General features: G+C 41.0%; 1 protein-coding gene and 1 pseudogene across 1 annotated transcript in view; both read right to left on the reverse strand.

The window, feature by feature from the left end:
• Positions 1-27,536, reverse strand: part of LOC107779045 (sodium/hydrogen exchanger 1) — a 175,000-nt gene that overhangs the window by 122,836 nt on the left and 24,628 nt on the right. The gene's annotated exons all lie outside the window — the stretch shown is intronic.
• LOC142171457 (sodium/hydrogen exchanger 1-like) overlaps positions 9,404-27,536 on the reverse strand; it is a 41,790-nt pseudogene continuing 23,657 nt past the window's right edge.

The following is a 27,536-nucleotide window of genomic DNA, read 5'->3' on the forward strand; positions in this document are numbered from 1 at the left end:
TCGGACCTTTTCAAGGTAAGACAAAGAGATAATGAAATACTGAGGGAAATCGTGTCCCGATTTCAAATGGAACACAAGGAGTTGTCACCGGTCACGAATGATTGGGCCGTTCAAGCTTTCACCCAAGGATTGAACGAGCGAAGTTCGATAGCATCATATCAGTTGAAACAAAACTTGATCGAGTATCCAACTGTAACCTGGGCAGATGTGCACAATCGATATCAATCGAAGATCAGGGTCGAGGATGACCAATTAGCAGCCCCTTCCGGTTCAGTATATCCGAATAGATAGGCAGTTAAAAACCGGAGGGACATCGACAGGGATCCAAGGTCGAACAGAGACCGATATCAACCATATGTCGTAGATCGTAGGAACAATGGTTCAGGATGCAATTCTGCCCGGAACGATCGAAGAAGTGATCGAGTACAAAATTCTCGGGGACATATGAGAAAAAGTGGTTTTGACAAGTATGTCGACCCCATAGAGGCACCTAGATTATCAGAATATAACTTTAGCATTGATGCATTGGCATTGTGTCGGCAATCGGAAGGATCAGAGATACTAGGTGGCCCAAACCCATACAAACCGGTCCTTCCCAAAGGAACCCAAATTTAATGTGCAAGTATCATGGCACGCATGGTCACAAGACCGAGGATTGCAGGCAATTAAGGGAGGAGGTAGCCCATCTATTCAATGAGGGCCACCTTTGAGAGTTCCTCAATGATCGATCCAAGAATCATTTCAGAGAAAGGGACGCCAATAGGAAAAATGAACAGAAGGAACCCCAACATGTCATTCATATAATCGTTGGTGGGATTGACATCCCACGAGGCCCCATATTCAAACGCACTAAGGTATCAATCACTAGGGAAAAACGGGCTCGAGATCATGTGCCCGAAGGAACTTAATCATTCAACGATGAAGAGGCAGAAGGCATTTCTCAGCCTCACAACGATGCTCTGGTAATTTCTATCTTATTAAATAAAGTTCAAGTTAAGCGTGTTTTAGTGGATCCAGGTAGCTCGGCGAATATCATCCGATCGAGGTTCGTGGAGCAGCTCGTCCTACAAAATCAAATCGTGCCCGCGGCTCGGGTCCTAAACGGCTTCAATATGGCTAGTGAAACAACTAAATGGGAGATTATTCTACTGGTGAACGTGGCTGAAACCATTCAAGATACTAAGTTCCACGTGATCGAGGGCAACATGTGGTACAATGCCTTACTCGGGAGGCCTTGGATCCACAATATGAGATCAGTCCATTAGACTCTCCACTAAATGATAAAATTTCTGGCATCGGATGGTGTAAAACAATATACGGGGAGCAGGATGCTGCAAAGAAAATGTTTGCGGTCGATGAGGTAACACCGATATCAACCCTATCAACCTCGAAAAGGTCAAACATCAAAGATAAACTGGAAGTCAAATAGCAATCACAACCACCAGCCTCGACCGAATCGGGGAAGTGGGAGATACAAGAAGAAGGGGAGGATTTTCTGACCCCCTAAACTTTGGTTGTCCCCGAAGATACTGATGCCGCCAAATCAACGGTCGAAGAGCTGGAACAGGTTGTATTGATAGAATACTTGCCCGAGCAAAAGGTATACTTGGGAACGGGATTAACCCCCGAACTCAGGAAAAAACTTATTCAATTTCTTGCTAATAACATAGATTGTTTTGCTTGGTCCCATTTAGACATGACAGGGATTCCACCGGAGGTAATGATGCATTGGCTAAGCCTGGACCCTAGATTCAAACCGGTGAAGCAAAAGGGAAGACCCCAGTCCGAAGTAAAGCACGCATTCATAAAGGACGAGAAAACTAAAATTCTCAAAATAGGATCCATTCGGGAGGTAAAATATCCCGAATGGTTAGCCAATGTAGTTTTAGTCCCTAAAAAGGGGATAAACTTAGAATGTGTGTAGATTATAAGGATTTAAACAAGGCGTGCCCCAAAGATTCTTTTCCACTGCCTAACATCGATCGCATGATCGATGCCACGGCCGGCCACGAGATCCTTAGTTTTCTCGATGCCTATTCATTGTACAATCAAATCCAAATGAACCCGGAAGACCAAGAAAAGACTTCATTTATCACCAAGTATGGAACATATTGTTATAATGTAATGCCCTTCGGGCTAAAAATGCAAGAGCTACTTACCAATGCATAGTAAATAAAATGTTCGAAGAACAAATAGATAAATCAATGAAAGTTTATATTGATGACATGCTAGTTAAGTCCCTACGCACAGAGGACCATTTGGCTCATTTGCAGGAAAAGTTCGAGATTTTAAGGAAATACAACATGAAGCTCAACCCTGAGAAATATGCTTTCGGGGTCGGTTGGGGCAAGTTCCTTAGCTTCATGGTATCGAATTAGGGGATTGAGATCAACCCCGAAAAAATCAAGGCCATCGAAGACATCACCGTCGTGGACAGTGTAAAAGCCGTGTAGAGGCTAATTGGACGGATAGCTACCTTATGCCGATTCATTTCGAGGTTGTCGGATCGAAGCAACAAATTGTTTTCTCTGCTAAAAAAGAAGGCTGATTTCTCCTGGACCCCGGAATGCCAATAAGCATTAGAGGTATTGAAGCGATACCTATCGAGCCCACCACTATTTCACACGCCAAAGGCAGATGAGAAACTTTACTTGTACTTGGCAGTATCAGAAATCGCAGTAAGTGGTGTCCTAGTTCGAGAAGAGCAAGGTACACAATTTTCCATTTAATTTGTAAGTCGAACCTTAGGAGAAACAAATACCAGATATCTAGATTTGGAGAAATTAGCACTTGCGCTAATAAACGCCTCTAGAAAGGTAAGACCATACTTTCAATGTCACCACGTATGCGTATTAACCACTTACCCACTTCGTAATATTTTGCACAAGCCCGAATTATCAGGATGATTGGCCAAATGGGTCGTCGAACTCAGTGAGTACGATATCGAATATAAACCCCGGACTGCCATTAAGTCTCAAATTTTAGTGGACTTTATGGCCGACTTCACGCCAACCCTTGTACCCGAAGTAGAAAAAGAACTCTTGTTAAAATCGGGTACATCAACGGGGGTATGGACCCTTTTCACAGACGGTGTTGTCCGGGCTAGGCATCGTTTTGAAGCCGCCCACGAGTAGCACTATTAGGCAATCTATCAAAACTTCTAGGTTGACTAACAATGAGGCCGAGTACGAGGCTATGATTGCAGGTCTCGAGCTAGCTAAAAGTTTGGGAGCTACAGTCATTGAAGCCAAATGTGACTCTTTACTGGTAGTGAACCAAGTAAACAAAACCTTCGAAGTTCGAGAGGATAGAATGCAAAGGTATTTGGACAAGCTACAGGTAACCTTGCACCGTTTCAAGGAATGGATTTTACAGCATGTACCTCGAGAACAAAGCAATATGGACGATGCACTTGCAAGTTTAGGGTCATCGATCGAGGAAGATAAGATCAGCTCGGGGACTGTCGTTCAGCTCTCAAGATTCGTGATCGAGGAAGGTCATGTTGAGATAAACCCTACAAGCTTAACCTGTGATTGGATGAATAAATAAATTGAATACTTGAAGAATGGAAATCTCCCATCGGGCACTAAAGAGTCGAGGGCCCTACGAACCAAAGCTGCTCGATTCACATTGGATAAATATGGAACATTATACAGAAGGAAATTCGAGGGACCATTGGCAATATGCTTAAGACCAGGAGACACCGATTATATTCTACGAGAAGTACATGAAGGCACTTGTGGGACCATTCTGGCGTCGAATCATTGATTCACAAAATCATCAGAGCAGGATACTACTGGATAGCACGGAAAAAGACACTAAGGAGTTTGTTAGAAAATATGATAAATGTCAAAGGTTTGACGCGATGATCCATCAGCTCGGAGAACAAGTTCATTCAGTCCTATCCCCATGGTCGTTCATGAAATGGGGAATGGACACTGTCAACCCTCTTCCATCGGTCCCAGGTAAAGCTAAAATCATTTTATTTATGACTGACTATTTATCTAAATGGGTTGAAGCATAGGCATTCGAGAAAGTGAGAGAAAAAGAAGTTATAGACTTCATTTGGGATCACATCGTGTGTCGGTTTGGGTTACCCACAGAAATAGTATGCGACAATGGTAAACAATTTATCGGCAGTAAAGTGACGAAATTTCTCGAAGACCATAAAATAAAAAGGATATTGTCAACACCGTATCACCCTAGTGGAAACGGACAGGCTGAATCGACGAACAAAACTATCATCCAAAACCTGAAGAAAAGGTTGAATGAAGCTAAAGGAAAGTGGAGAGAAATTTTACCCGAAGTCCTTTGGGCATATCGAACAACATCGAAGTCTAGTACATGGGCAACTCCATTTTCCTTTGTATATAGCTCCAAAGCTTTGATTCCAGTCGAAATCGGAGAACCCAGTGCCAGGTTTCAACATACAATAGAAGAGTCAAATCACGAGGCTACGAATACGAGCCTCGAATTATTGGATGAAAAACGAGAAGCCGCTCTCGTTCGTATGGCTGTACAAAAGCAACAAATCGAAAGATACTACAATAGGAGAACCAACCTTCGCCACTTCAGAGTTAGGGACTTAGTCCTGAGTAAAGTTACCATCAATACTCGAGATCCTAATGAAGGGAAGCTAGGCCCAAATTGAGAGGGACCCTACCGAGTCCTCGACATCGTCAGAAAGGGATCTTATAAGCTCGGCATGATGGACGGAGAACAACTACCAAATAATTGGAACATATCGCTTCTCAAACGGTATTATTGCTAAAGGTATGCCTTTATTCCCTTTTCATTTATATATTCGACACTAACTCACTGTAGGCGTTCGATTGAAGACATCAAGACCTCAGGTTTTAAAGCACGCGCTGCACTCTTTTTTCCTTAGATCAATTTTTGTCCCAAGTGGGTTTTCCCGGCGAGGTTTTTAACAAGGCAACAATTATGTGTATCCAAGGCTTCTTTATAATCAACCTCGAATACTGGGGGGCATCACCCTCGTATGTTACACTGTCGAGGAAATTACTTCGTGTTAAAGGGTCTCGATAGAGAAACTTTGTAATGGGCCAAACGGTCAAGTGAACTGTGTCCATATAAATTAGTCGAGCCCCGATGGAAAAACATGTGTGTGTGTGTGTGTGTAAACTATTCAAAGAAGCATTCTCTCTTCATTTAAACATTTTGTGTCTCGAAGAAAATCCTCTACTATACAAACCTCATGCTTGTAATATTGTGAGAAACGGCTTAAGAGCGAAAGTGCAAATATACACTCTGGGACTACCATCGATGATAGGCATATTCGAGTTATCTAAATTCAAATTCATAAGACCTCAAGGAGGCACCCCTCGATCTATAGTCCAAGGCCACCATTCTCGGGGACTGACATTTCAAACAAGTTCGAAATGTAATTGGGAAATAAGCCCAAAATACACACCCGAAGGCTACGGCCAAACTAAAGGCCTCAGCCTAAATAACGCGGCTTGGAGATGTCCTAATTACGCAATAATGATAGGCCTTCAAATTCTCTGAAAACCCGGTTAAGAAAGGCTACCCTCGGTAAATAATCAAAAGGGCTTCGATAAAATCAGCCCTCGAAAAACCTTAAGAGGTATCAAATTATATTTAACGCAAACGTTCTAAGGCCCAAAAATCCAAGGGGTTTCAACCGACATCGGGCCCTCAAAATACCCAATGGGTAAAACAAATACATGCTAAGGCATAAAGAAATTTTTAAAAAGTCTTTTAAGCCGAAAGGGGGAAATAATAGCCGTCTTTTAGAGGCCATATGAGCCCAACTTAAAAGAGCCTAGGGGCCAATACATTTAGAGTTCGAGACTTTGGTCTCACTCAATTTGGACCTAAGGGTTCCACTATTCCGAGTACAAATAAAGTTGACTTGAATTCAGCTTAAGGGTCTTCCATAAAACCTTAAGGGGTATGTCACTATAAGTACAAAAATTACCCATTATTTGGTAAAAAGCCTAAGGGTCTGTTCTATTCTAACTTCGAAACATACTCGAACTTAGTTATAAAAATAGTGTAGTCATGGCATCGATCAAGCCATCCGAAATCTCGAACATATTATTGAGCTCGGGTTTGTTCTAAAGTTTGAATTAGTGTCCACTCGATTACAGAGGCTGCAACAACAAAATTTTCACACAAGGCAAAAGCACAAAACATGTCTGAACATAAAACTGAGAAGACATTCAAAAGAAATTTTTCTATTATATATTGGTTATGTATAAGATACCGATCAAGATCTTACAAAAAGAGAAACTAAGTCCTAACGGCGGTTGGTTTCGACCTCTTCTCCAGGAGAAACTTCTCCTTCAGGCCCCTCATCGGATCCGCCTCGATTGCCTTCTTCGTCACCATCGACTTCGTCATCGAAGGAGGCAAGTTGCCTGGCTTCAGCTTCAAGCACCTTGGCTAGGGCTATCTCCTTGGAGAGATCAAAACCTCAAGTATGGATTTCCTCGAGGGTTTCCCTCCGGGATTGACACTTTGTCGAGTCAATGTTCCATTGCTCTCGGTCAGAAGCCTCTCTTAGCTACATTTGAGCAGCCTCAGCATCGGCCCGGTACATGGCAATGGACTTTGTCGCCATGACCTCTGTCTTCTCAATCTCCGCCTTGGCCTCAGTAAGCACAGTTTCAAGCTCCTCGATTCTCTTGGCTTGGGCCCAACTTTTCTCTTTGATGCCCCGAAGCTGAACCTCGGCCGATGACAGTTTGGCCAAAGTAGTTTCTTTTTCCGCAGCCAGGCAGTCCATATTCTCCTTCCACCGACCACAATCGGCCTTGACCTGATCGACTTCTCCCCAAAGCAGCTCGATCCTTTCAATCTTTTGCTGCAGCTGAGATAATGAAGTATTAGCCTCCATAGTTAGGTCGAGTTCATACTTTATTAAAAGGATGCTCACCTGCTTATCTAGCTTGGAAGAGAAGGCAAGTAACCTGATGCCATGGTCCCGAGCAAGTCGCTCGGGGATGCCCTGATCGATCTTCGGGGTCTCAGAACCGGCCCCATACAGTGTAGATGCAGATGGCCGAAAAATGGTCTCGACCTCTGGTAATTCGGGATCCTCACCCAATTTCTTTTTGGAAGCCTCCTCGACGGGAGACTTTATTTTAGCAGCAGCCGTCGGCTCAGAAGGTTTGGTGACCTCGACGGCTTTCATAGGTCGAACCATTAGTGCCGAAGAATTTTCCTCTTCTTCGTCTCTCAGTTTTTGGACCGAGTCCATCGTGAGAGCTATTATTTTCCTCCTCACCTTTCGAGGTTTGGGCTTGGGGTCCTCGAACTGCGAGACAGTTTTCCTCTTATTGTCTTCCCCCGACTTCGAAACCGGGGACTTAGATTCTTCCTCGCCACTTGAAGGCCTCAAAATGGCATCCTTGGTCAGTCCTGCATGAAAGAAAATTAGTGATGAATGAAGTATAAAAAGTGTTTAGAACGTGAAAAAGGAGATCCTTACCATGGTTATTGGCCTCCTATCTGCCCTTTGCCAAATCACGCCATGCGCATTCGGCATAAATAGAAGTTGAGGCTAACTTCTGAACCCAATCTTCAAGGTCAGATACCGCTTGAGGAATCCAAGGAATAGCTGCATGTCGAAGGAGGAAATCATGCGAAGTCAAAGAAGGTAATTTGAACAAAGTTTAAGAGATCAGTTACGGTTGAAGTTCCACTCCTCAGGGAACGTCATCTTCTCTTCCGGTATAATATCGCGGGTCCTAACCCATACAAAATGGCTCATCCAACCCCGATCCTTGTCCTCGTCGATGCTCGAGATCAAGGCCTTCATTGTCCGGCGTTGGAGTCTGATTAGTCCTCGATAGATTCGAGGCCGGTATAATCGTATGAGGTGATTTAGAGTAAACTCTAGTCCCTCGGCCTTGCTAGAGAAGAAGCGCAGTATGGTTACTATGCGCCATAGGGAGGGGTGGATTTGGCCGAGAGTGGCCTCATATCTTTTACAAAGATAAATAATCACTGGGTCGAGGGGACCCAATGTGAAGGGGTAAGTGTAAACACTTAGGAACCCCTCCACATAAGCGGTGATGCCCTCTTCGGGAGTAGGAATTTGCACCACGACCTCGGGACCCCAGTTGCAGTCCTTCTTCATGGCCTCGAGATAGCCCTTTGTTATCGAGCACATGTACATCGACACATGCTCACATCAGCTTGGGATCGATGAAGGGTTTTCGACCTTGAAGTCGGATTTTAAGGTACACGGGCCGGGAACATACTCGTGGGGAAGCGGCTCCACCAGGACCTTGCCGTCGGACAACCGAGAGGAGAAGAAAGAAGCTTTCTCCTTCTGCGGTACGGTCTTTGAGGTTTTCTCCATTTGTATAAGTAAGGAAGAGCGAAGGAAGGTGAAAAACTGGTGGTTTCAGTGCTAACCAAGGTGGCTCTACAAGCGGCAAAAAGGAGGGGACAAAAAGAGTGAGAAGACTTAGAGGTTTGATTAGGGTAAAGTAAAATTTGATTCACTGAAAGAGCGGGTATTTATAGACTCACGGTGATGGTTTGGTGGTACTAGTGGCCGGCCGCTAACTGACAAGCATTAATGATTTGAGGAACTGAACCGACGGGACGTTTTGATTACATCCGTCACTTACGTCATGAGGACGACGTCATGATCGAGGTTTCAGAAAAACAAGGCTCAAACCGTTTCTTATCATTTTATTCCAAGAAACGCGGGGACTATCTGTGTACGGTCGAAATCGTGCATGTACGATTTCATAGGCACGAGGAGGTGCCTCGAGAGTAAGCTCATAATAGACCTGGCTCGAGTCCAATGGCAGAGTATGGAGTATGAAGATCGAAGTGCTCGCTAAAGATCGAGACCGAGCATGACCGACTTCGAGTAAGGCATAACAACAGAATGGAAAGATATTAGCAACCGACCGAAGATCTCGACGAAAATCCCAGAACATATCGAATCAAGCGGTTATTGACGCCAATCATGGTATTTGTTTCCGTTATTAGAATTGTACCTTATTTAGGATTCCTCTACTATAAAAAGAGGGACCACATTCCTTTGTAAGGAGATGACTCACGAATAAGAATATACATATACATTGTTCTCTTTGTTCATCACTGTTTTATCGTTGTTTGTTCTAACCAATATTATTCTTGTTCACGAACCTCGAGACTATCTCGAATCGAGGTCGAGGCATCATTTCAGACCGGTTTGATTTATTTTATTATTCAAGTCATTTATTTAATTCCTTATTTATAAATTGGTGCTGGCTTAAATCACATATCCTTAATACCTCAATATAAGTTTAATTAATAGTCAATTTTTAGGGTAAACAATCTGGACACTGAAGTTAGTAAGGTACTTGACATCATATATACCAGCAATTCAAGAAACTCTGCTGCTTTTAAACTGTCAATATTGATCACATCCGCCTTTAGATAACTCCGGCGCATTTGCCACAAATCCCCTGCCTCCGAATAAGGGCCGCATAAAAGCATCATCAAACTTTCTCCAATAATAATGAATGGTGTGAGAAGGTTTCTTCAGTAGCATGCTCAAACTGGCTGGTCGACGAAAATCAATATTTCCCATCTCAGCTTCAGGTTCTTGTTTGTTGGTGAGAAGTGGGCATACGAACGACTGTTTAGAAGAAATCATGCTGCTGAAACCTTGTGATGAAGGCAACAAGAACCTTACAAGAGGCTTTGTTACCAATCCAAACACCTCAAAGGGTTCAAAAAAATTAGATTTAGCTAAATAAAAATTAAGTGTCAATATAACAAAGAACTTCTAGAACTTTTAATTTTAATTTTTATTCTTATCTTGTATAATATTGGCCTGAGATAAGTTTTAGGAATAACATGGTTGGTGATAATTCATATAGCTGATCCTAAATTATTTGAGACTGAGACGTAGTTGTTGTTATAGTTATAAAACAAATAATGCAGACTTGAGGACATTTTGCCTTCCAATGAATGAATACAAATATGGAGCATTTTAGAGAGTTTGTTTACTGCTACCTCCGTTCCAGTTTATGTGAATCTATTTTCTTTTTGGTCTGTTCCAAAAAGAATGACTTCTTTCTAAATTTGAAAATAATTTTGCTTAAACTTACAATTTTATCCTTAATGAGAAGCTTTTATAACCACACAAATACTCTGGGCCCCTTTTTGAATTGTTTAGGACCACAAATTTCAAAAGTTTTTATTTTTTCTTAAACTTCGTGCTCAGTCAAACAAGTTCACATAAATTTGAACGGAGGGAGTATATGATAACTAGTATGATGTACTTATAGTAACTGTATTTTCTGGTTGTTGAGTGCGGCCAAACCTAGTAAACTGCACACCAGAAATTATGCCTCAATAAATCAACATCACTTTTAAAATACCAAAAAACACTTTTCTCGAAACATTCCCTAGAAAGGGGTAAAAAGCTTTAAATAGCTAATAAGATTTAGAAGAAAAGCTGATAAGTTCATATATACACCTGATTATATGCCAATGCCATAGAGACAGACATATCCTCGCATTAAACCAGCCCTGAGCCCACCATATTATAACCTGTAAATTCATACAATTATTAGGTTTCCAATACTAAGATTCAGCAATACAGCAGCACGAAACGAGGCGAAAGTTGAGATATAGCTTGCTGTTTGAAGCCAATCTTGTCATGTTTAGATCGCTTCAAGCAATTGCATAACAAAGACAACGGGAACACAAAGCACGCCCTTCCAACGAGAACCAGGCCAAGTAGTGCGACACTCACTCCAACAGATTTTCCAGGACTATGGAATGAAGAATCCGCAAAACAAGAATTAATATAAATTAAAATTCCCAAATAAATAGAAATCCCTCACATGCATGTCTTACTTTTAGGAATAAAAGAAAAATGGATATGAGATCGTACCTGTTTTTGATGAATCTCCATTTCTCAATATCTAAAGCATCCATACCAACATAAAGGAAAATGCAAATCTCCGCAATAAATGACAGTGTTGCAAAAGCATGACTTTGAAAATTAGTTATAACTAATGTTGGCCCAATTGAAGGTTAGTTTTAAAAATTGACAAAGGAAGCTCAGGCATGAACCATGTCCAACTCTTGTGTACATAGAAATGGGCAGATTTGAGCATGTGGATGCACGTGAAGGAGATAAGCTTAACTTGGTATAATTGATATCTCCTGATTGAAAAGGTTGCATAATTAATAAGGAGAAGGACTCCTTAATCAAAGAGAATACTATCCAAGATAAAGGAGGAGTTAAAAGTTGAGATCATCTAGAACTCTTCCACCAAGGAAGAGTAGCATTAGAACTCTAGTTATTTTCTACTCTACTAACTCTATAAATCGCAGGATGTTCTCATTCTACAGGTATGCACAAAAGCAGAAGTTAAATGTGAATTGAGAGCAAAATAGCAAGGCATTTTGCAAACAATTCGTGTGTGATTCAAGTGTGCAAACCTGAAGCTACATGAACCAGATAGAAGAACCAGCTCCAAGTGTCTGTCATTTATTCTAGTTCAATTGTAGTAGGTGTTTTCATATTGTACCTTTCAGCTTTATCTAGAGGCAATTGTAATAGGTACTCACAGTATTCAAGTTAGAGTTAACTTGAAGTTGTCGAACAGTTAGAGGTTGTTTGCCACAACGGGAAGTAGGTCGTGGTTTTTTCACCTTTTGAGCCAGGTGTTTTTCACGTAAAATACTTGTATTCTTTACTTTCCACATTTACTGTTTCAATAATAGTAGGTTAAGGAACACATAGATTCTTCTATAATCAGTTTAGGCAAAAATTGGGTACCATACAAATCACCCCCTCTCGTGTGGTATTGAAGTTAAAAACATCAATTGGTATGAAAGCAGGTTATCCTTGAAGAGGCTAACACCTTAGGAGAAGATCAAGATGAGTGCACCACTTGAAAACTGGGAAGCGCAATCCACTGCTAGACCACCACTTTTCAACAGCCATCATTACTCTTGGTGGAAAAACAGGACGAGAGATCACATCATAGGAGAAGACTATGAGCTATGGGATATTGTCACAGATGGCCCACTATCTACCATAAAGATAAATGCCGAAAGATCAGAGGTGGCAAAGACAAGAGTTGACTGTACTGATGACGACTTGAGGAAATGGGAGAAGAATGCTAAAGCCAAGAAATGGCTTGTTTGTGCATTCGGTCCAAATGAGTACAGTAGAATCCAAAGTTGTACCACTGCTAAGGAAATCTAGGACACTTTGTAAGTGGCCCATGAAGTAACACCTCAAATGAAGAGGTCCAGAGGAACACTACTATATTCTCAATATGAGAATTTCACCATGAAGGAAGGGGAAACCATCCAAGAGATGTATACACGGTTCACCACACTAACAAATGAACTTAAGTCTCTTGGAAGGATTATTTTTGAAGAAGACAGAGTTGAGAAGATTTTGACAAGGGTTCTGCCAGTTACTTGGGAGAGCAAAATCACTACAATTCAGGAATCAAAGAACATTGCCACTCTTAAGTTGGATGAGCTAATTGTAAATCTCATTGCTTATAGACTTAGAAGGCAAACCATGAAGATGGATGTACCCCAAAAGGAAAGGATCCTGGCACTCAGAATCACTGAAGGTTCTGATCTATAAGATGGCGAAATGGCTATGAACACAAAGGACTTCAAGAAGTACCTAAAGAGAGGAAATGGTCCTTCAAGAAGTGGAAGGTACAACAAACCAAAGGCTCCTGAAAGGCAAACTAATGAGGGATGCTACAAGTATGGTAAGACTGATCACCACATCAAGAACTGCCCTAAATTGGAAATTGATTGGAAGGAGGAAAGAGCTGAACGAAGAAACAGGAAGAAGGAACAGGTTCAGGCCATGAAGAACAAAGGATCAACAAAGGCTATGGTTGCTGCTTGGGGAGAAAGCTCAAATGAAAGCTTAGATGATGAAGATGGAGATGAACAAGCACTTATGGCCATTGGAGAATCTGATGTGGAATCTGAGGTAAGTGTAATTCATCTCAAATACAAGAATAAATTTTTGTCTAAAGAAAGGCTATCTGAAATACTTCTAGATTTCATTAATGAATCTAAGGATGTAAACAATGAAAACGAACAGTTGTCTAAGGAATGGATGATTTTGAATGTAAAGTGTAAGAACCTGGAACTTAGGGTTAATGAGACTATAAGTGAAAATACTGGATTAAAGAACCAGGTTCATGCATTTGAATCAAATGTCCTAGAACTTAGATCTGAAAACCTAAAACTGAAATTAGGAACAAGTAAGAAGACAACTGATTGCACACAACTCACTCTAGAAGAAAATGTAGGTAAACTAAAAGATGAGTTGTATAAGAAGGATGAGCAAGTTAGAATTTTGAGAGAGGATCTAGGCAAAGTCAAGCATGAACTAGACAGAACTTATAAATGGAACAGGTCCTCCGATGTACTTTCATGGCTACAGGAACATCATAGTAGCAACATAAGAGGACTTGGCTTTGGGAATCTGCCACCTAAATGGGACCCCAAAAGCAAGTACCTCACACTTCTTGAGAACAAGATTTGCACACACTGTGGTAAAACATGTCACTATAAAAGTGATGCACTGCAAAAGAAAAGGCAAGTCAAAAGAACAAAGAATTTGTTCAAGGGAAGAATAGGGTACCAAGTTGGGATAAAAAGAATTTGATTCATCCTTTTGCCTATAGAAAGGGACCCAAACTAGTTTGGGTTCCTAAGACTAACCCCTGATTTCCTTTGCAGGCCCAAGTGAAGAGGAGCAGCCAAATATGGTACATGGATAGTGGCTTCTCAAAGCACATGACAGGAAGCAAGAACCAATTCTTTTCACTTGAGGACCTCAAATGAGGTAGTGTCTCATTTGGAAATGGGAAGAAATATGAGATCATTGGGGTTGGAAAAGTAGGTAAGATTGATTCTCACTCTATTGAGAATGTCTACTTGATAGACGGCTTAAAATACAGTCTAATAAGACAATCACAATTGTGTGATAGAGGTAACTTGGTAGCATTCATCTCTACCAAATATTTTGTGATTAATCTTACCACTGACAAGATTGTTTTACAGGGAAAAAGAGTTAACAATATTAATATATATATATATATATTGTAGATCTGTCCACACTTTCAGAAAATGAACTCACTTGCTTAAGTGTGTTGTACAATGATCCCATCCTTTGGCACAAGAGACATGGACATGCAAGTCTGAGTCAACTCAACAAATTAGTTTCCAAGGACCTGGTGATAGGGTTGCCCAACATCAAGTTCAAGGAAGACAAATATTTTGAGGCTTGTGCAAGGGGGAAGCAGGTAAGATCCTCTTTTAAATGCAAGAAAGTGGTAAGCAACACCAAGATGATGGAACTGGTCCATATGGATCTCTGTGGTCCAATGAGAACATTAAGCAGAGGTGGTAAAAGATATGTAATGGTGCTTGTTGATGATTACTCTAGGTTTACTTGGACATTGTTTTTAACATCTAAAGATGAAGCATTTGACATGTTCACTTCTTTTGTTAGAAAAACTCAGAAACAACTAGGTAATCAACTTGCATCAATTAGGTCTGATCATGGCACTGAATTTGAAAATGCTAAATTTGCTGAATTTTGTGATGAGCATGGCATAGATCATAATTTTTCTTCTACTAGGACTCCACAAGAAAATGAAGTAGTTGAAAGAAAGAATAGGACACTTGAAGATATGGCTAGGACTATGCTTCTTTCTAGTAAACTGCCTCATAGCTTCTGGGAAGAAGCTATAAATACTGCATGCTACATCATAAATATGTGCATGACTAGACCTATTGTAGAGAAGACTCCCTATGAGTTACTTAAAGGGAGAAAACCAAACATATTCTATCTTAGGGCATTTGGATACAAGTGATTTGTGCACAATAATGGTAAAGACTCCCTAGGTAAGTTTGATCCCATAAGTGATGAGGGAGTATTCTTGGAATATTCTTCACATAGGAAAGCTTATAAGGTGTATAACAAAAGAACTATGTGTGTATAAGAAAGTGTTTATGTGGTTTTTGATGAAGCTAACATTCTTTCTGAGAGGCAGGAACATGTTGATGAAGCAATTGGGCTGGTAAGAAACTCAAATGAAATGACAGCCCAGACTTAAGCTGCACTAGAGGAAGGAACAAGTGATGGAACAAGTTCTTCCACCCAGGGCAACATGACAGGGGGAATAGAACAAAGAGGAAATGATTCTCAAACCTCAAGGGAACCTGTCCATGAACCTGTTCTGTCAAGACCTAATTTCACCTATAGGTCGTGATGGATCCCAACATTATAGCTAGGCAAGCCAACTAATAAATTAAACGTATATCAATCATTCTTTAAAAACATTTCTAAGTAATTCTGTTCATTTTCCTAGCAATATTAATAAAAATAGAAAAGATACCGATTAATTAAATCCAAGATAAATAATCAACTCCCAATACTACTAATGTGTATGCCAAGACCTGGTGTTACAAGTGTATGAGCATCTATTAGATTATACAAAACTCCAAATACTGTCTGAAATATAATAGACAGAATGTAAATACAAGAAGATACACTGCAGCCGCAGAACAGCTCAAGCTCACCGCTACGCCCCTGGATAATGTGGGTGTGAGACGATAGGTCCTCCACTAGTACTTGCCTCAGGTCCTGCATAAAAAGTACAGCAAGTGTAGTATGAGTACGTAAACAATGTGTTCCCAGTAAGTATCAAGCTTAATTTTGAAGCGGTAGAGACGAGATGGCCGACTTTGACGCTCACTATAGGTCAATAATAATATTTGAAATAAAATTAGAATATCTAAATCAGCATGATTCACAGAATTAACAATAATCTATTTAACCAACAAACATAATTAAATTCCTTCAAATGCAGCAATTCCCAATATATCAGTTAAATTCCTTCAATTTCAATAAATTTTCAATTTATCAATTAGTCTTATTTTAAAGGAATAATAATATTTCCTTAACAAGTAGGGATAATAATTCTTTAAATTCCAAAGATTTCAAATTTATCAATTAGCTTCACAAGCTGCAATAAATCATCAAAGTATCGTGTAATTATTATTATTAGGTACGATTTCTGCTGAGGTCCTACAATCCGATCCAGAGTGTCGTGTACACTGCCGAGGGACGTGCGGCACGATCCATAGATGCATCTATCCTGCCGAGGCGTTCGTCCCGCTCCACAAGAAAGGAGAAGGCCTTTTTAATCCAATTTGCTCAATTTGATCCAGAGGCGTTCGTCCCGCTCCACGAGACTTACCTCAATTTGCTCCAATTTAATCCAATAGAAGGCCTTTTTCACGATTATCCAACTCCGTCTAGCTCGAATCTAGCCAAGAATAATTCGATACAATCACTAAAATTTATAGGAATCAATTCCATAAGAAAATACTACATTTTTCAATAAAAATCCGAAATTAACTCAAATCTATCAAAGACGGTTTTCAAACATTTTCAACTCAATTCACCAATTAAATGATAAAAACAATGATAGATTCGGGTAATTTAACCAATATTGATTTAAGAACACTTACCCCATTATTTTCTCTGAAAATCTCCCAAATATCGTCCAAATCCGAGCTCCAAATCGTTAAAAATGTCCCATTTTCATAACTTAAACTCTCTGTCCAGTAATTTCTTCTATGCGATCGCGAACTTTCTCATGCGATCGCGTAGCACAAATTCTTCTGCCCAGAAAATAACTCTACGCGATCGCGGTGCACAAGGTTCCAACTCTACGCGATCGCATCCCTCTTCACGCGATCGCGTAGAGCAAACGCGTGGCCAACTTCCACTCCAGTTTCCCCTACACGATCACAAACAATGCCACGCGATCACGATGCACAGGTTTGTCCAACCTACTCGATCGCGGACGTTCCCACGCGATCGCATAAACAAATTCCCAGCTGCCCAAATTAACCCTACGCGATCGCAACCCCATTCATGCGATCGCGTAAAACAAATCCACCTCTGCCTAAATTACTCTACGCGATCGCAGACCAACTTACGCGATCGCGTAAAAGGATACCAGAAGAAAATACCAACAGTTATCAGCAGTGTTTCAAAGGCCAAAAGTGATATGTTAGTCATCCGAAACTTACCCGAGCCCCTCGGGACCTCAACCAATTATACCAACAAGTCCCAAAATATCATACAAACTTAGTCGAACCCTCAAATCACACCAAACAAATTCTAAAACCATGAATCATCCTCGAATTCAAGCTTAATGAAACTTAGAATTTCCAACTTCTACATTCGATGTCGAAACCTATCAAATCAAGTCCGATTGACCTCAAATCTTGCACACAAGTCATAAATGACATAACAGAGCTATGAAAAATTTCGGAACTGGATTCCGACTCCGATATCAAAAGGTCAACTCCCCGGTCAAACTTCCAAACTTAAATTCCTATTTTAGTCATTTCAAGCCTAATTTAACTACGGACTTCCAAATAAAATTCCGAACACGCTCCTAAATCCAAAATCACCATATGGAGCTGTAGGAATCGTCAAAATTTTATTTCGGGATCGTTTTCTCAAAATGTTGACCGAAGTCAAATTTGGCCTTTTAAAGCCAACTTAAGTAATCAAGTGTTCCGATTTCAACCCAAACACTTCCAAATCCCGAACCAGCCATCCCCGCAAGTCATAAATCATTAAAAGCACATACGGAAAGTTTTATTTTAGGGAACGGGGTTCTAAAAGTCAAAATGACCGGTTGGGTCATTACATTCTCCACCTCTTAAACAAACGTTCGTCCTCGAACGGGTTTAGAATTGTACCTGGAGTGTTGAATAAGTGTGGATATCTGCTCTGCATGTCTTCCTCGGCCTCCCAAGTTGCTTCCTCGACTGGTTGGCCCTCCACTAGACTTTTACTGCAGAAATCCTCTTGGACCTCAACTAGCGAACCTGTCTATCAACAATGGCAACTGGCTCCTCTTCATAACCCAAGCTATTATCTAGCTGAACTATGCTGAAGTCTAACACATGTGATAGGTCGGCATGATACTTCCAGAGCATAGATACACGGAAAACCGAATGAACTCCCGATAGACTGGGAGGCAATTCAAGCTCATAATCAACCTCCCCAACTCGTCTCAACACCTCAAATGGGCCCATCAACCTTGGGCTCAACTTGCCCTTCTTCCCGAATCTCACGATTCCCTTCATCGGCAAAACTTTTAAGAGAACTTTTTCGCCCATCATAAAGGATAAATCACGCGCTTTCTGATCTGCGTAACTCTTCTATCTGGACTGCACTGTACGAAGTCGCTCCTGAATCAACTTTACCTTTTCCAAGGAATCCTTCACCAAATCAGTTTCATATAACTTAGCCTCACCAGGCTCAAACCATCCGATGGGCGAACGACATCGCCGGCCATATAAAGCCTCAAATGGAGCCATCTCGAAGCTGGATTGGTAACTGTTACTATAAGCAAACTTGGCCAAAGGCAAGAAACGATCCCACTGACCTCCAAAATAAATCACACATGCCCTGAGCATATCCTCCAAAATCTGAATTGTCCGCTCTGACTGTCCGTCAGTCTACGGATAAAAGGTTGTGCTGAGCTCTACACGGGTCCCCAACTCACTCTGTACTGCTCTCCAAAAAATTGTGGAGTATAATGAGGGCCTCTATCTGATATGATAGAAATTGGCACACCGTGCAACCGAACTATCTCCTGAATATAAATCTGGGCCAACTTCTCTGAAGTATACGTAGTCACAACCGGAATGAAATGTGCCGACTTGGTCAACCTGTCAACAATGACCCAAACTGCATCGAACTTCCGCAAGGTCCGCGGCAACCCAACTATAAAGTCTATAGTGATGCGTTCCCATTTTCACTCGGGTATAGTCATCTGTTAAAGTAGGCCACCTGGCCTCTAGTGCTCATATTTAACTTGCTGACAATTTAGACACCTAGGTACATACTCAACTATGTCATTTTTCATTCTTCTCCACCAATAATGTGCCTCAAATCATGATACATCTTCGTAGCACCTGGATGAATAGAATACCGAGAACTGTGTGCTTCCTCTAGGATCTTTTTCCTCAATCCATCCATATTAGGAACACATAGACGATCCTGGAATCACAGAACACCATCCGCGCCAATAGTAACTTCCTTGGCACCACCCCGTAGTATCATTTCTCGAAGAACCATTAAGTGTGGATCATCATACTGTCAAGCCTTGATATGTTCAAATAATGAAGACTGAGCTACAACACATGCAATAACTCGGCTGGGCTTTGAAATATCCAGTCGCACGAGTCTATTGGCCAAGGACTGAATATCCAAAGCTAATGGCCTCTCTTCTGCTGAAATGAAAGCCAAACTACCCATAGTCTCTGTCTTTCTACTCAAGGCGTCTGTAACCACATTTGCTTTGCCCGGATGATATAGGATAGTAATATCATAATATTTCAGTAACTCCAGTCATCTACGCTGCCTCAAATTTAGGTCCCTCTGCTTGAACAAATGCTGCAAACTGTGATGATCCGTGTAAACTTCACAAGACACCCCACAAAGATAATGCCTCCAAATCGTAAGAGCGTGAACAATCGCAGCTAACTCCAAATCATGTACTGGATAATTCTTCTCGTGGGACTTCAACTGGCGTTAAGCATATGCAATAACTCACCCTTCCTGCATCAATACACAACCCAAGCCAATGTGTGGAGCGTCACAATACATTGTATACATTCTTGAACTGGAAGGCAACACTAACACTGGTGCTATAGTCAATGCTATCTTGAGCTTCTGAAAGCTCACCTCATAATCATCGGAATGGAGCACCCTTATGTGTTAATTTGGTCAAAAGTGCTGCAATAGATGAAAAACCTTCCACGAATCGACGATAATAACCTGCTAATCCTAGAAAACTCCTGATCTCAGCCGCCGAAGTGGGACGATGCCAATTCTGAACTGCCTCAATCTTTTTGGGATCAACCTTAATGCCCTCACTCGATAAAATATTCCCCAAAAATGCTACAGACTCAAGCCAGAGATCACATTTAGAGAACTTAACATATAGTTTTTGTTCCCGTAGCGTCTGAAGCACTACTCTCATATGCTGCTCATGCTCCTCCATACTGTACGAGTAGATCAAAATGTCATCAATGAAGACAATGACAAGCATATCAATATATGGCCTGAATACCCGGTTCATTAGATCCATAAACGTTGTCGGGGCATTAGTTAAACTGAATGACATCACTAGAAACTCATAATGACCACATCTAGTCCGAAAAGCAGTCTTCGGAACATCCGAATCCCGAATCTTCAACTAATGGTACCCCGACCTCAAGTCGATCTTAGAAATACCCTAGCACCCTACAACTGGTCAAATAGATCATCAATACGCAGCAACGAGTACTTGTTCTTAATAGTGACTTTGTTCAATTAGCGATAATCAATACATATCCGCATTGTTCCATCCTTATTTTTCACAAATAATACCGGTGCACCCCAAGGCGATACACTCGGTCTAATGAACCCTTTGGCTAGTAACTCTCCAAGCTATTCTTTCAATTCTTTCGGAGCCATGCGATACGGTGGGATAGATATAGGCTGACTATCTGGAGCCAAGTCAATATAGAAATCAATATCACGATCAGGTGGCATACCTGGAAATTTGAAGGAAATACATCGGAGAACTCCCAAACTACAGGCACTGAATCAATAACATGAGTCTCTACAGTAGTATCCCGAACATAATCTAGATAGGCTAAACAACCCTTCTCAACCATGTGTTGAGCCTTTATAAAAGAATAACTCGATTAAATGAACTAACAGACAAACCCATCCACTCCAGCTTAGGAAATGCTGGAATAGCCAAGGTAACAGTCATGGCATGATAATTTAGAATAACATGATATAGAGATAACCAGTCCATGCCCAGAATAATTTCAAAATTGGTCATCTCAAGCAATAGGAGATCTCCTCTAGTTTTATAACCACAAAATGTAATAATACAGGACGGTAGATCGAGTGCACAATAACAAAATCGCCCACAGGAGTGGACACATAAACAGGAGTACTCAAGGACTCACGAGAAACACCTAGGAATAGAGCAAATAGATATGACACATATGAATACGTAGATCCTGGATCAATAATACTGAGGCATCTTTGCCGCAAACATAAATAATACCTGTAATTACAACATCTAAGGCCTTTGCATCTGGTCGGGCCGAAAAAGCATAGAACCAAGCTAGGCCGCCAACTGGCTAGCCTCCGCCTGGCTGACCTCCACCTTTAGGATGGCCTCTACCCACCTGTCCTCCACCTCTTGGTTGTCGGACAACTGGTGTTGCAACTGGTCCAGTAATCATAGGCTGCTGACCTTGTTTCACTAGTTTAATCTGAAGCCTGGGGCAAAATCTCCATATGTGACTGGGATCCCCATACTCGTAACAACTCCTTGGTGCAATGGGCTGCTGACTAAGAGTCTGGCCCTAGGGAACTGAATACCCACTGGGAGGACCCTGAATAGCTGTGAGCGATAAGAACTCTCTGGTATAGCACTGAGATAGGGTCGCACTAGAGCACCTCGAGTAGGCGTTGGTGTTGGATATGGGTGTCTGCTGGACTGCCCTCTCACGAACTGACCTCTGCCCCCAGATGGAGCACCTCTGAACTCTCCAGAACACCTGAACCGCTTATCTCTCATAACCTGCTCTCGGCTCCGCTGACGTACACCCTCAATCCTACGGGCTATCTCCACGACTAGCTCATAAGAAGTACCCATCTCAACCTCTCTAGCCATAGTGGCCTGAATGCCAGTATGTAAACCCGCAACAAACCTCCGCACTCTCTCCACCTCAGTAGGGAGTATCATAAGTGCTTGGCGAGATAACTCAGAGAACATCGCCTCATAATTGGTCACTGACATCTGACCCTGCTGGAGCTACTCAAACTGAAACCACAACTCTTCCCTCTAGGAGGGTGGAATATACATGTCCAGGAAGATATGGGTGAACCTATCTCAAGTCATGGGAGGAGAATCTTGTGGTTTGCCAAGAACATAAGACTGTCACCATCTACGGGCTCTGCCCTCTAGCTGAAAAGTAGCAAAGTCTACCCCATGAGACATGTTGTACAGTCTATCCTTGCACCGATCAATGAAATCCTGGGGATCCTCATGTCGCTCACCCCCAAAGACAAGAGGATGTTGTCTAGTCCATTTGTCCAATAGTTTCTGAGGATTAGCGGCGGCAGCTGGCCTAGGCTCAGGTATAGCTGCTGCCACTGGCTGGGTTCTACCCACGGGTAGTGCACCCTGGGTCTGATATACAACAACTGCCTATCCATGAGCCTGTGCGGTAGGTGTCTATGCTCCCCCGCCCGCCTGAGATGTGGCTGGGTGTGCCGGAAATAAATCGGCCTGAGTCATATTGTCCATGAACCGCAACATACGACCCATAACATCCTGGAATCCCGGTGCAGATGCGAAATCCATCGGAGTTGTCTCTGCCACAGGCACCTCACCCTGTTCCACAATAATGGGATTCTCTGCTGGACCCACTGACGGCCTAACTGGAGCAGTCCTGGGACGTCCTCGCCCCCTACCACGGGCTGGAGCCCTCCCTCGGCCTTTAGCAACAGGGAGAGTAGCTCTTCCCTGGTCTGGAACCTCATTAGAGCGCATTCTCACCATATGTGAGAGAATAAGAGAAGGATATTTAGTACTACATTAATTGCACGATAGAATATGAAGAAAGGTAGTTTCATAACACCCTATAGCCTTTCGAATATAAGTACAGACGTCTCCGTACTGATCCACAAGACTCTATTAGGTCTGCTCATAACTTGTGAGACCTACGTGAACCTAGTGCTCTGATACCATGTTGTCAAGACCCAATTTTACCTATAGGTCGTGATGGCGCCTAACATTACAGCTAGGCAAGCCAACTAATAAATTAAACGTATATCAATCATTCTTTAAAAACATTTCCAAGTAATTCTGTCATTTTCCTAGCAATATTAATGAAAATAGAAAAGATACCGATTAATTAAATCCAAGATAAATAATCAACTCCCAATACTACCAATGTGTGTGCCAAGACCTGGTGTCACAACTGTATGAGAATCTATTAGATTATACAAAACTCCAAATACTGTCTGAAATATAATAGATAGAATGTAAATATAAGAAGAGACACTGGCAGCCGCAGAACGGCTCAGAAAAGCGGCTCACCACTACGCCCCTGGATAATATGGGTGTGAGACGATAGGTCCTCCACTAGTACTTGCCTCAGGTCCTGCACCAAAAGTGCAGCAAGTGTAGTATGAGTACGTAAACAACGTGTTCCCAGTAAGTATCAAGCCTAATCTCGAAGTGGTAGATATGAGATGACCGACTTTGACACTCTCTATCGGTCAATAATAATATTTGAAATAAAACTAGAATATCTAGATCAACATGATTCACAGAATTAATAATAATTTATTTAACCAGCAGGCATAAATAAATTTCTTCAAATGCAACAATTCCCAATATATTAGTTAAATTCCTTCAATTTCAATAAATTTCCAATTTATCAATTAGTCTCATTTACAGGAATAACAATAATTCCTTAACAAGCTGGGATAATAATTCTTTAAATTCCAAAGATTTCCAATTTATCAATTAGCTTCACAAGTTGCAACAAACCATCAAAGTATCGTGCAATTATTATTATTAGGCACGATTTCTGTCGAGGTCATACGGCCCTATCCAGAGTGTCGTGTACATTGCCGAGGGACGTTCGACACGATCCATAGATGCATCTATCCTGCCGATACATTCAGCCCGCTCTACAAGAAAGGTGGACATTTTTCTCATGTACTTCCTGAAAGAGAGTTTATTCATTATAAGATAAATTCGGGAGGATGAATAATTTTTTTTAACAGTTAATTAATTTAAACAGAAAATTAAGCATATGAGATTTTCATCTTTTAATATTTTTATCTAGAAATTCACAATATATATAAATATATATAATACTAATTAACCAAAGTATATAATTTACACAAGTAATGCATGCTTTGAGTCCTAAACTACCCGGACTTTAGCATTAATAGTAGCTACGCACGGACTCTCGTAACCTCGTACATACGTAGCCCTCACAATTAACAACAATTATTAATTTAATCACCTATGAGGTAAATTCCCCCTCACAAGATTCGACAAGAGACTTAGCTCAATTTGCTCCAATTTAATCCAATACAAGGCCTTTTCCACGATTTTCTAACTCCGTCTAGCTCGAATCTAGCCAAGAATAATTCGATACAATCACTAAAAATTATTGGAATCAATTTCATAAGAAAATACTACATTTTTCAATAAAAATCCGAAATTAACTCAAAAATAGCCCGTGGGGCCCACATCTCGGAATCTGGCAAAAATTACGAAATATGAACGCCCACTCAATCACGGGTCTACCCATACCAAAATCACTAAATTCCGATAACAATTCGGCCCTCAAATCCTCAAATCTATCCAAGAGGGTTTTCAAACTTTTCCAACTCAATTCACCAATTAAATGACAAAAATAGTGATGGATTCGGGTAATTTAACCAATATTGAGTTAAGAACACTTACCCCATTGTTTTCTCTGAAAATCTCCCAAAAATCGTCCAAATTCGAGCTCCAAATCGTTAAAAATGTCCCATTTCATAACTTAAACTCTCTGCCCAGTAATTTCTTCTACTCGATTGTGAACTTTCTCACGCGATCGCGTAGCACAAATTCTTCTGCCTAGAAAATAACTCTACGCGATCGCATAAAGTCTCACGCGATCACGGTGCACAAGGTTCCAACTCTACGCGATCTCATCCATCTTCATGCGATCGCATAGAGCAAACGTGTGAACAACTTCCTCTCCAGTTTCCCCTACGCGATCGCAAACAATTCCACGCAATCGCGATGCACAGGCTGGCCCAACCTACGCGATCGCGGACGTTCCCACGCGATCGCATAGAACAATATTTCCAACTGCCCAAGTTAAGCCTATGCGATCGCAACCCTATTCACGCGATCGCGTAGAACAATTCACCTCTGCCAAAATTGCCCTACGCGATCGCAGACCAACTTACGCGATCACGTATAAGGAAATCAAAAGAAAAATACAAGCAGTTATCAGCTGTCTCCCAAAGGCCAAAAGTGATCTGTTAGCCGTCCAACACTCACCCGAGCCCCTCGGGACCTCAACCAATTATACCAATAAGTACAAAAATATCATACGAACTTAGTCAAACCCTCAAATCACACCAAACAACGCTAAAACCATGAATCTTCCTCCAATTCAAGCTTAATGAAACTTAGAATTTCTAACTTCTACATTCGATATCAAAACCTATCAAATCAAGTCCGATAGACCTCAAATTTTGCACACAAGTCATAAATGACATAACAGAGCTATGAAAATTTTCGGAACTGGATTCTGACTCCGATATCAAAAAGTCAACTTCCCGATCAAACATGCTCCGGGAAGTATAGCCAAGGGAAGTATACACATGATCAGGGCTTTCCTTGCTTTCAAACCCCAGAGGTTGCTTGACAAACACTTCTTCCTTTAGATAGCCATTGAGGAAGGCACTCTTGACATCCATCTGGTAAAGGGTTAATTTCATGTAAGTAGCAAAGGCTATGAGGAGTCTTATTACTTCCAAACTTGCAACTAGAGTAAATGTTTCATCATAGTCTATGCCCTCCTCTTGGCTATATCCTTGAACCACCAAAATAAAATTTCAAATAAAATTTCAAACATGCTCCTAAGTCCAAAATCACCATATGGAGCTGTTGGAATCGTCAAAATTCTATTTCGGGGTAGTTTTCTCAAAATATTAACCGAAGTCAAACTTGATCTTTTGAAGCCAACTTAAGGAACCAAGTGTTCCGATTTTAACCCAAACACTTCCAAATCCCGAACCAACCATCCTCGCAAGTCATAAATCATTAAAAGCACATACGGGAAGTTTTATTTTAGGGAACGGGGTTCTAAAAGTTAAAATGTCCGGTTGGGTCATTACATATTCCACAACAACAAAGCATTGAAGGAACATCAAGGGGAAACCAGTTGGTTGTAAAATCTTACAAGTATCAAAGTTCTCATTCCATTGAGAACATAATCAATGATCTAACCTTTGGAATCAAAACCAGATCTTCACTAAAAAATCTTTGTGCTTTTGATGCCTTCTTATCTCTTATTGAACCTAAACATGTTGCTGAGGCTTTGCAGGATGCAGACTGGGTAAATGCAATGCAAGATGAACTCAACCAATTTGAAAGGAGTCAAGTTTGGCATTTGGTACCAAGACCCAAGGACAGATCAGTAATTGGCATAAAATGGGTCTTCTAAAACAAACTTGATGAAGATGGAACAGTTACAAGGAACAGTTACAAGGTTCAAGGATATAGCCAAGAGGAGGGCATAGACTATGATGAAACATTTACTCTAGTTGCAAGTTTGGAAGTAATAAGACTCCTCATAGCCTTTGCTACTTACATGAAATTAACCCTTTACCAGATGGATGTCAAGAGTGCCTTCCTCAATGGCTATCTAAAGGAAGAAGTGTTTGTCAAGCAACCTCTGGGGTTTGAAAGCAAGGAAAGCCCTGATCATGTGTACAAACTTGACAAAGCACTTTATGGGCTCAAGCAGGCTCCAAGAGCATAGTATGAAAGATTATCAAAGTTTTTGCTTGAGCATGACTACAAGAGAGGTAAAATTGACAATAATTTGTTCTTGAAAGAAAAAAGGTAAAGATCTCTTGGTAGTTCAGATATATGTTGATGATATAATCTTTGGAGCAACTACTCATAAGTTAAGTAAAGAATTTACTAAACTAATGGGGAGTGAATTTGAAATGAGCATGATGGTTGAGCTTAATTTCTTTTTAGGCTTACAAATTAAACAAAATTCAAATGGAACTATGATCCATTAACAGAAGTATGTAAAAGAGTTGCTTAAAAGGTTTAAAATGGAAGAGTCCAAAGAAATTGACACTCTATTGCGACAGCTACAAAGTTGGATATAGATGAACCTGGTTCATCTGTTGATCAGAAGTTGTATAGGGGAATGATAGGCTTATTGCTGTATCTCACTGCTAGTAGACCTGACATTATTTTCAGTGTAGGCCTTTGTGCAAGATTTCAGGCAAATCCAAAGGAGTCTCACTTGACTGATGTCAAGAGAATATTGAGATATCTAAAAGGCACCACTGATCTCTGTCTATGGTATTCAAAAGGTAGTAATTTCAATCTAGTAGGCTATGTTGATGTTGATTATGCACGTTTTCTAGTGGATAGAAAGAGCACCTCAGGTATGGAACACTTTCTTGGCTCATGTCTTGTGTCTTGGGCTACCAAAAAGTAAAATTCAGTGGCCTTATCTACTGTTGAAGTTGTGTATGTTGCTGCTGCTTCATGTTGTGCCCAATTATTGTGGATCAAACAGCAATTAATGGACTTTGGAATTAATATTAGTTGTATCCCCATTTTTTGTGATAACACTAGTGCAATTAGTATGACCAGGAG

Source organism: Nicotiana tabacum, chromosome 17 (assembly GCF_000715075.1).
Source record: "Nicotiana tabacum cultivar K326 chromosome 17, ASM71507v2, whole genome shotgun sequence".
Lineage (NCBI taxonomy): Eukaryota > Viridiplantae > Streptophyta > Magnoliopsida > Solanales > Solanaceae > Nicotiana > Nicotiana tabacum.